Raw genomic sequence first — 9,575 nt, 5'->3', positions numbered from 1 at the left:
TAAGTGAAGTCCAAATTTCAAAACGGTTTTTTACTTATATTATCGCTATTTATTTACTTGGAAATCATCACAATTAAATATATGTCTCTAACATTGGGAATATAATTAAGAGTAAAACTGGAAAAAACATAGAAATGTATAAAATCAATAAAAGTGTCTTAATCTAAAACAGAATTGGTCCCTCTGTGGTACGGACGGAGTACGAAACAATCAATTATTCCTGGGGCATCCGAGAGAAAAGAAAAAGGAAAAGACGCGATAACCGAGAGGGAGAAAGATCAGGGTTTTCCAACCAAAATTTGTAGAGGGGAGGTAAGAGGTATATTTATCTACGTTGGTTTCAGAGTTTGATCGATTTCCCTTCTTTTACTCTAATTTCTAGCTTCGGTTTTTTCATTTTTTTTCCTTACAGATTTATATTTATTTTTGTGTGTAAAGAAGCTTCAATTTAAGGGTTTTATGTATCTTCATCTGTTCGTTGTAGAAATTTATGAGAATATCCAATTTGGGTAAATTTTTTAGGTTATAATAAGAATATATATCAAATTATTGAATTGATATTTTCATCATTGGGGGATTTTAACCTCAATTGCGGTTTTAATGTGTTAGCGAGAGATGGGATGGAAAACTACTTCTGTCGAAGAGATTTTCTTTCTCCGTTCTGCATCTAATATAGGTCTAGATGGGCCATAGTTTATTGCATACGATGTGTTTTTACACACTGAATTTAGTTTTGCTACAATACCATGTACAGTGTCTGTAGTGGCTATAAGATATTCACACCTCTAGCCATGAAATAGATAGCACTAACATGGTGCATGGTTTGCAGTATCGATGCTATCCTGTTGCTTCAATCGTATTTATGGTGTCGAATTATACACACACAAACTCATGTGATTAGAGAAATATCAAATATATTATGTGTCTTCTTTTTTGATGATTGTAAGGTTTGAGCATGTTAAGGAAATCTATTCTTTCTTTTTAAGGCTAAAGAGAGACAGCTTCTGAAAATGGCACTGAGAGCTGTAGGAAGACTCGTTTCTCAAAGGCTCTCCCAAGGAGCTTCTAGGAACTTTTGTTCGAATGCAGTACCTTCTAAGAATGCTCAGGTCAAGGTAACTACTTCAGTACTTTGGCTCCGAAGCTTTTGAGTTATGTGAAAAATATGTTGATCTCGCCATGTCTTCCTAAATGCATCAAACCCAATCATTCTTATTCTTAATCCCATTTTCCTATTATTTTGCTCAATTAGTCTATGGAGCACCAGGGCAGCAACGAGATTTTGGAGGAACTCGATGAAGTCACCCGCGATTGATGCTACGAATTTCGAATTCAGGTCACGGGTATCATCAACCAGTGACCTTACTACTATATTGGAGTAACATTTACAATCTGAGAATGCTTTGAGGATATGCTTGTTTTCAAGAATTCAATATAATTTAAAAAAAGAGATTACGAAATACCAAACCTCATCATCGGTGGATCTTAATTTTAGTTGTTGATTCAGAATTACGTATTCTGGAATGTGCTCGTTTTTTACGAGTAAATAGACTTTAATTACATAAGCGAATTCTCTCTTAATAAATAAATAATAAAACATGAATTAAATATAAGTAGAACATTTTCAGTTTTTTGGTTTTTTTTCACTTTACAGATAAGTCCTAGCTAGTAGTTCACATTAGCAAACCTCATTTTAGTGGTTTTAAGTCATGAATTTTTCTTAATGATTCCCATGGCTTAGTTAGACTAAGAAAAATATGGCAGGATACTTTCAAATAGGAAATCACCTATATGAGTGTGAAATGGTGCAACTTTTATGATAACTATAAGACTACGTTACTCTAGAGCACTCATGAAAAAACAACATCATTCAGAGCCGAAATAAACACAACCGAAAACCGAATATGTAAGGGAATAAATTGTGTGATATATATCTATTGCATCGGTTTACATCAAAAAGTTGAGCAGTTCCAGACATCTCGTTCACTGAGCAACTAGTAAACCGGTAGGTATTCACTACGGAAGACCCAAAGCCAAAAGCTACCAATCCCGATGCAATGATGTTCCGCGCACAAACTCTTTCTTGTCTTCATTAAGTTTGCAAGAATTCCTATTCAATGTGGGGGATTGTTGGAAATTTTACATAGAAATATGAATTAGTGTGTCCACTCACTTAATCCTTTGCAACATATGATGTCTTATCCCAAGGGATGTGACTCTCCATAAAACGATGTGACTCTTCGCGAAAGTATATCTCCAAGAGTCTCCTTGAACCTATATAAACCCCACACATTCTCCATTGCATGAATGATTTTTAGAGTCAAAACTAGTACTAGAAAAATTGTAGTTTGCATGTTGTCTTCAAGAGTTAAAGAAGAGTTTGTGCTACATCCATTCGGGTTCGATGTTTGGTGATCCTCAAGTGATGTGAGAAGATCTAAAGGTATTTTTGAATGCTGGAGACATATGCCATACACTGTAATAACATGAAGTACATGGCTTAAATGTCTTAAGTAAGGAGATTACTCGCCTCAATACACCTAAATAAGTTTGTTTAAGTTTTGTTATTGATCATATTTTTTTATCCTTCTTTTCTTGTTTTGTTGTTGGTATTACGAAATGTAATACATAAATGAAAACCATGTTACAAAAGATTGTGATGGATCGGTGGATAATACACAAATTGTATTACTGGAAAATCAATAACGAAGATTATTATCCAAAGTAGTTGATGGGAAGTGACTATATATAGGCAGCTTTTTTTTATGTTGAAGAGGAGGCAAATTGAAGGAGGAGATCCGGTAGGAAAAGAATTGAGAATTTGTGAGAAAACCATCGAGTAATAGAAAAAAAATATTTTATAGTATATTTTGGGTGGAATAGTAGCATCTGGATATGATTTTTCCGAAGTTGCGGCATCATTGGTTCCTCTTTAACAATATAAGTAACATTGCTATATTACTTGCGAAAACAATTGAAGTAACAATCTATGTGATTCATCGAATAATTTATTTTTTTGGCATGTAGTTTCTTTACAAGTTGATTTGAGAATGGTTACTGATTCCATTACGTGTCGAATTTGTTGCATCAAATTTTCTTATTAATTATGCTTTGTCAAGTTTTTCACTCTGTTGCTACGTTTTAGGGCATTGCTATATTCTTATTTTTTTTAAGTGTCACATGATTAAAGGTATTTTATTCAAACTTAAGGCATGGTCTCATAGTTTTTTGAACTCATGACATGTGATTAGAAATCTTATAATAATATATGGATGCTAAGAAGTGAATTCCCATGATATTTGTGTAAAACTTTTATCGGTTGGAAGCCGACTTATATTAGATTTATCCGATCATAAATTCGTTTAGATCAGCAACTATCATTTGGTGGTATTCTTCAATATCCGAATCTGATAGTTATGAATTTGAATCTAAGTTACTGATTCAGATTGATCTTACCCGACAAATGAGTTTATTAGATTATACATAAGAAACTTTGTCAACAACTCAACATATCTTTTACCAAAGATTGAATAGATTGGTTACCAAACAGATTTGTTCCTTTATTGTTTGGAATACGATCAAAAGGAGTTGAGTACATAAGACTTTACTTAGTAAAGCAACTCGAGATAGTGAATTCTCTCTTGAGATTCACGTGCGTGACCAAAAGGTCGAAGATGCAGGGATACTGGGGAAAATAAGTAACTAGGGGTAGTTTACCTGGTCTCAACTATACGAGTTTTACTTTCGTTCTTTGCATAATGGCTTAATTTTGAGAGTATTCAACTGGACTAGGTCCCGGGATTTTTCTGCATTTGCAGTTTCCTCATTAACAAAATCTTGTTTGTATTATTTACTTTACTTCCGCATTATAATTTTCTAGTTAAAATAAAGTAAATACACTTGTATGTTAATCCATATTACTTGATGTTGATCCTGTAGTCAATCGGTTTAAGTACCATAACTATGGTCAAGTAAATATCTTGTTGTCGTATTGTCTCGACTTTGTCCATAGACGATCATACAAGATATCGAAATTATAGGTTGAAACGAAATGTTTATGGTGCATTTGGGGATCCTCGTCATTTCAATTGGTACCAGAGCAGGCAAACAAAAAAAAATCTAACAATTTGTGTTTGGTGCGACCCAACCTATAATACACGAGTCAAAGTAAGATTAAGCAAAAGCGAAAATTAATGAGAGACTCAGTTAACGTATCGGAAGAGGTTGTCGAACCACTCTCATAATCAGTCTATGAGCAATTACTTACAAAAATAACTAAATATCTAACGAGATAAGAACTTCATGTTGCTTTACAATCAAAGACTACAGAATGTGAAAGGTTTCGTCTAGATCACGAAAAGTTGAGTGAAAATGATTCTCAATAAATACAGAGTCTTGAAGACAAAGTAAGTGCCGGTCTTTCTCGAATAGAACTATTAGAGAAAGATCGTGATGCTTCTCTTGAAAAGGTCAATTTGTTGGAAAATAAACTTGTGAATCTGAAGCAAGGATTAACTCTCAACAAGTTAGCTTTTAAGAGAAAGAAGGTGCATGTCTGTCCCTCTAGGGAAAAACGCTTTGAGGCTGATCTTACTGGTAATCTTGATAAAATCAAGACGTTGGAAGAGGACTTGAAAAAGTTCAATTGTGTCTCAAACATATTAACCTCAATACTAGAAGAAAGTAAAAAATCATCGTGATACACAAGGATTAGGCTATAAGGGAATAAATGCTTCAAATACTAGCACATAGGTAAAATTTATCAAAGATACAAATTCTTGTCAACCAGAGACTTCCACTGATGACAAAGATGTTCTTATTTCTTGTAAAGAAGTAAAGGTTGTCAAGGATAAGAATCGTTTTCAACCAGACTCTTCAAGTACAATTATCAAAGAAAGCATTTCTGCTAATATCAAGAAAGTAACAATGTTGAACAAAGATAAGAAGCTTCGAGGTACAATGCAAGTGGATCTATAAAAAGGTAACATTAAAACTCACACTTCTTATATTACTAAGCATTGTTATTTTTGTGGCAATAAAGGAAACTTGTAATGTGGATGCAAAGTTTGTAAGATGTAGGATGCACTTTCCTTTGTATCAAACGAATTGGCTAAGTTTGCTCTCTTAAAGAAATTAGATCGTTATTGTCCTAAGTTTAGGCAAAAGAATTATTATAATGATAGTTCAAGTTTTACCTATCGCTCGACAAGGTCATCTCATAAAAGACCTGATTATAGAAAAAGACATGACTTTGTAAATACGAAGACAAGATCTGATGTTCCAAAATGGAGAAAGGATGTTTCACAAAGTATCCAAAAGGGAATAGTCCTAAAGGTATGAAAGAGAAAGTCGCTCCCATGAAACCCATGGAGCATTGCTCGGTCGAACTCACAAGTCTTGATTTCTAGTCTACAATTAGTCAAGTCTCAGATTAGGATAGAAGTGTGTAGTTGAGAATCGGGCATCACTGCATTCTACCGCTTGAAGGTGAAGATCAACTGAACCTTTTGAAAAAGTTTTTCAACAAAGGTAAGTGAAGAACGAACCACTATTTCTCAAGTTATATTCATCTTTCTATCTATGGGACTATATCTCATGACTAATTAGACAATCACAAGCATATCAATAAATTTGAGTCAAGTTTATCTTGGCAATATCGTTCTCGGAGGTTCATTATCTTCTATTATTGTCATTGGCATACCAAACCTGCTGATAATGTACTCCTAGATGAACTTCCTGATATTCTTCTCTGTGATTGTTACTACGCTTTTTTGCCTCAACCCATTTCTAGAAATAATCATCGTCACTGTTACTAATTTTCTTCCACCTAGAGTCTATTTTATATAGGTGAGTTAGTATCCACGCGTTTTACGCTTTTCCTTGCAGTAACGTATATTCAACAGAGCTCAATTTTAGAGCAGATTTTGTTTTTATCGTTGTAAACGGTCCCGTGATACCCATCATCCACTGCACGAATGGACATGGAGATGACACATTATACTGAATTTCAGATGGTGCGAGTATCTTGTTGTCATATCTGTATAAATCATTGATTTTTCACAGATATTGAGCTTTTTCCGACTTCTCTGAGTCATTTTCACATTTAAATGACATTCATTTCGAGCTGGAAGCTTATGAACATTTTAAGATTGTAAGTTGAGATCGAGGTTACCTTTGACACTGTGCTTATTGCAATTTTGCTTTATCAGCTTTGTTGTGTTGTATTTGGCTGAAAACAGCCTTGCAACCTCGTTTTGCCAGTTAAAGATCTTTTACCAGCATGGTTGCCGTAGTATCCGTCTATTATCAGCTTCACTTATGTTTACATCACACATTTTAGCTGAGGACCCAAGTAGGTTTTCTTGTACAGGTCATCTCCCGCGAGATGATATCCTGCAGACTTGGTTGTGGTTCTTCGTGCTTCCAGTGAATTAAGTGGAAGTACTTTGAATTTTAAATATTTTAAGATTTTTTCCATCCAGGAACCATAAATTTCTGATTGTGTTAGGTTCAAGCTCTGGGTCTTCTTCTTTTCAGTTTCGAGCTCACAGATTGCTGGTCTATCCAGTACTCCAACATTAATTGTTCTTTTACAAACCCAGGTATTGCTGACCCCAGTAAAGCTAGAGCATTTGTGTCTTACTCTATTCCTGGATACTTGCGGGATGCTGACCTTATCAAAGCTTTGTAGGAGCTTGTTAAATAGGTCCCTGATGCTTTCTATTGTTGTCTAAATAAAACCTTATATTTTCATGGCCCAACAAATAACACTATGAGTTCAACCTACCAGACTTAAGGGTGAGCAATGGGTGGGTAAATGCGGATTCGGTACCATCCAATCCAATCCATTAAAATGAAGGTTATTAGAAATGCACCCACGTCCAGTCCATTGCCAAATGAGTAAAATACCCACAAGTAATGGATGAACTGGGCGATGCGGATGGGTTGACGGATTTCAACATATAATTACAAAAGACTAATATTAATAATGTGTACAATAAACACAAACAACAAAAGATTAGTGATCATGCATATTGTAATATCCTTAAATTTGTCCTTATCTTTCATTCCGATCCTAGTTATTTCTGACTTCTAAAGGTAAGTACCTTGCTCACGCTCTAGCCTATCCTTCATATTCTGATATGACACCAAAACTACCTTCCGGATTGAGTGTTCGACGGATGAGTGATATATCACCCGCGTCTGACCCGTTAAAACGACCGATTTCAAAAATTCACTCGCACCCAGTCCGCCGAGAAACGAATTGAGTGTCCACCCGCTAAAACACAGACTTGTTTGGATAAAATCTGTGAGTATGGGTGCTTTGCTCATCCCTAACCAGATCTAGGGATGTCAATGGAACCTATTAAAACTGTAACTGGATCAACCGTTACCGTTACTGATATTTCCTATCGGTATTCCGATACCGTTAGTTTTTGGCGGAATTTTCAAAATTTAAACCGTTACCGTTACGTTAAATTACCGGAGATCGGTAATATTACCGATAAATACCGGTAGCTGAAAAAGTTATAAAAAGAAAGAATCTCTCACTATAAAACTTGGCCATTACACACAATCATTATTAGAGCTTCTCCAATGGAATGTGTGTGAAGGAAAAAGTCTTCATCCACATAGGAAACACAACCATTTTTATAAAAAATCATCTCCAACCCATTGATGTGTGGATAATGTGGCAAAAAAAGGTTAAACATCCTCTAGGTGAACCTCTAATTTTAGACATTCACTTAGAGGATGTCTTCTCATCCTAGTCACACTTTTATTAATAAAAATCATTATAAACAAAAATGGAAATAATTTTAACCAATTATATACCTACAAATAAGTAAAAAAAGGATACAACACTTTATGGGTTGGAGATAAAATTTATTTTCTCCTAATATTTAGGATGTTACCTAGAGGATGTCTTAAAAATGATGCCACGTAGGAAACGTCCATATTCACCATTGGAGAAGCTCTTATTACTCCCTCCGTTCCTAATTAATAGACTGGTTTTGTTTTTATAGAAAATTAAGGAAATGAAGAGAATTAATCATTGAAAGTGGTCCTTATGACACTTGTCAATAAAAGAAGTGAAGTGAAATGGTCCCCATGACACTTGTCATTAAAAGAAGTTAAGAGAAAAGTGGTCCCAAAAAACTAAAGTAACATTTGACTTTCCCAATTAGGAAATCAACCTATTTTCTTGAAACATCTATTTATAGAAACCATCCTATTATTTAGGAACGAAGGGAGTATTATTATTGTTATCAATTCAAATTCAATCAATGACAACTTCTAGTAGTATTATTATTATTGACTCAGATCTCGAATTCACTTACATGTTCATCACAAAAGTTATGAGAAAACAAATTATATAAATAAAGTAGTGATTTACCAAAACTAGATTCATATCTTCACTGGACATATGATTCATCATAATCATCATTTCAAAAGCTTTCGACATCTTTCTTTCTGGTTTCTCTCTATCACTTTCTCTCTGGTTTATTAGTGGGTCTCTTTCTCTCTTTCTCGATTTTTTTTCTTTTTGTTTCTGTTGAGACTAACGGTGACTGAATATAAGAAGTCAAGAAGAATATAAGAGTGATACTAACATTACACGGATTCTTGGGATCCTCCTGCTCAGTATTATTTAAAATTAAATTTTGATGCTCCATTTGACTTATTAAATAAGAAATCAGGACCAGGATTCACAATATTGCAGGTGAGCAACATGGAGTTGGATGAACACCAGACATACCCATAAATACTGAGCAAGCTGAGGCCATTGTAGCATACAAAGGAATCCAGTGGGCAAAGACAACAGGTTGCAGTAATCTACTTATAAAAGGAGACTGCAAAAATGTAATTGCTGCCATTAACGGGAATAGGAATGCTGTGAGGTGGACCTCAAATAGTATTATTATAGACATTTTAGATGTTCTAGGCAGTAGTTTTAATAATTGGGTATGCACTTATGCATCCAGGAAAGCCAATGATGTGGCTCATTCTTTAGTCAATTTTGTAATTACTCTAAATAATTCCGTTAGTTGGAGATATCAAGACAATATTCTAGAATGGAATAGTTTAAAAATCCAAATGGATAAAAACTCGCCGTTTAATCCTCCTATCAATGAATTTATTTTCGTATTAGAAAAAAAACACATGCAACTGATATCGTGTGGTAATAATTACCAGCATTCGTAATTAACCTAACAGTAAGTGCCTCAACTGATACCGTTCCGGTAAGACAAAAATCACCGACATTCCAGTATCGTTTTTCCATTATTGTTATGTCGGAAAATTTCCAATAGAAACCCAGATTATCGATTACGGAATTGAAATCCCATTGACAATCCAGACACGTGTCCGGGACAGACCTCTCTCTCCCTTTTTTCCTTTTTTTTGAAGCATTTCTCTCTCCCCTTTTATATACTCACTCCGTACCTATTATATATGCGGAATTTCCATTTTTCCTTGTACCAATATAAGTGAAGTCCAAATTTCAAAACGGTTTTTTACTTATATTATCGCTATTTATTTACTTGGAAATCATCACAATTAAATATATGTCTCTA

The 9,575-nt window shown here is 34.5% G+C and overlaps 1 long non-coding RNA gene across 2 annotated transcripts; it reads left to right on the top strand.

Moving 5' to 3' along the window:
• Positions 1-208: 208 nt before the first annotated feature.
• On the top strand, positions 209-1,365 carry LOC113353801. 2 transcript variants are annotated; one of them, XR_003361540.1, is made up of 3 exons: positions 209-312; positions 987-1,115; positions 1,253-1,365. It is a non-coding gene; the product is annotated as an uncharacterized LOC113353801 (long non-coding RNA). The 2 variants fall into 2 exon arrangements; XR_003361539.1 differs by having other exon boundaries at positions 248-319.
• The last annotated feature ends 8,210 nt before the right edge of the window (positions 1,366-9,575 follow it).

Source organism: Papaver somniferum, chromosome 2 (genome assembly GCF_003573695.1).
Source record: "Papaver somniferum cultivar HN1 chromosome 2, ASM357369v1, whole genome shotgun sequence".
Classification (NCBI taxonomy): Eukaryota; Viridiplantae; Streptophyta; class Magnoliopsida; order Ranunculales; family Papaveraceae; genus Papaver; species Papaver somniferum.
Note: the sequence above shows the minus strand (reverse complement) of the source record. Positions and strands in the feature narration are given on the sequence as shown.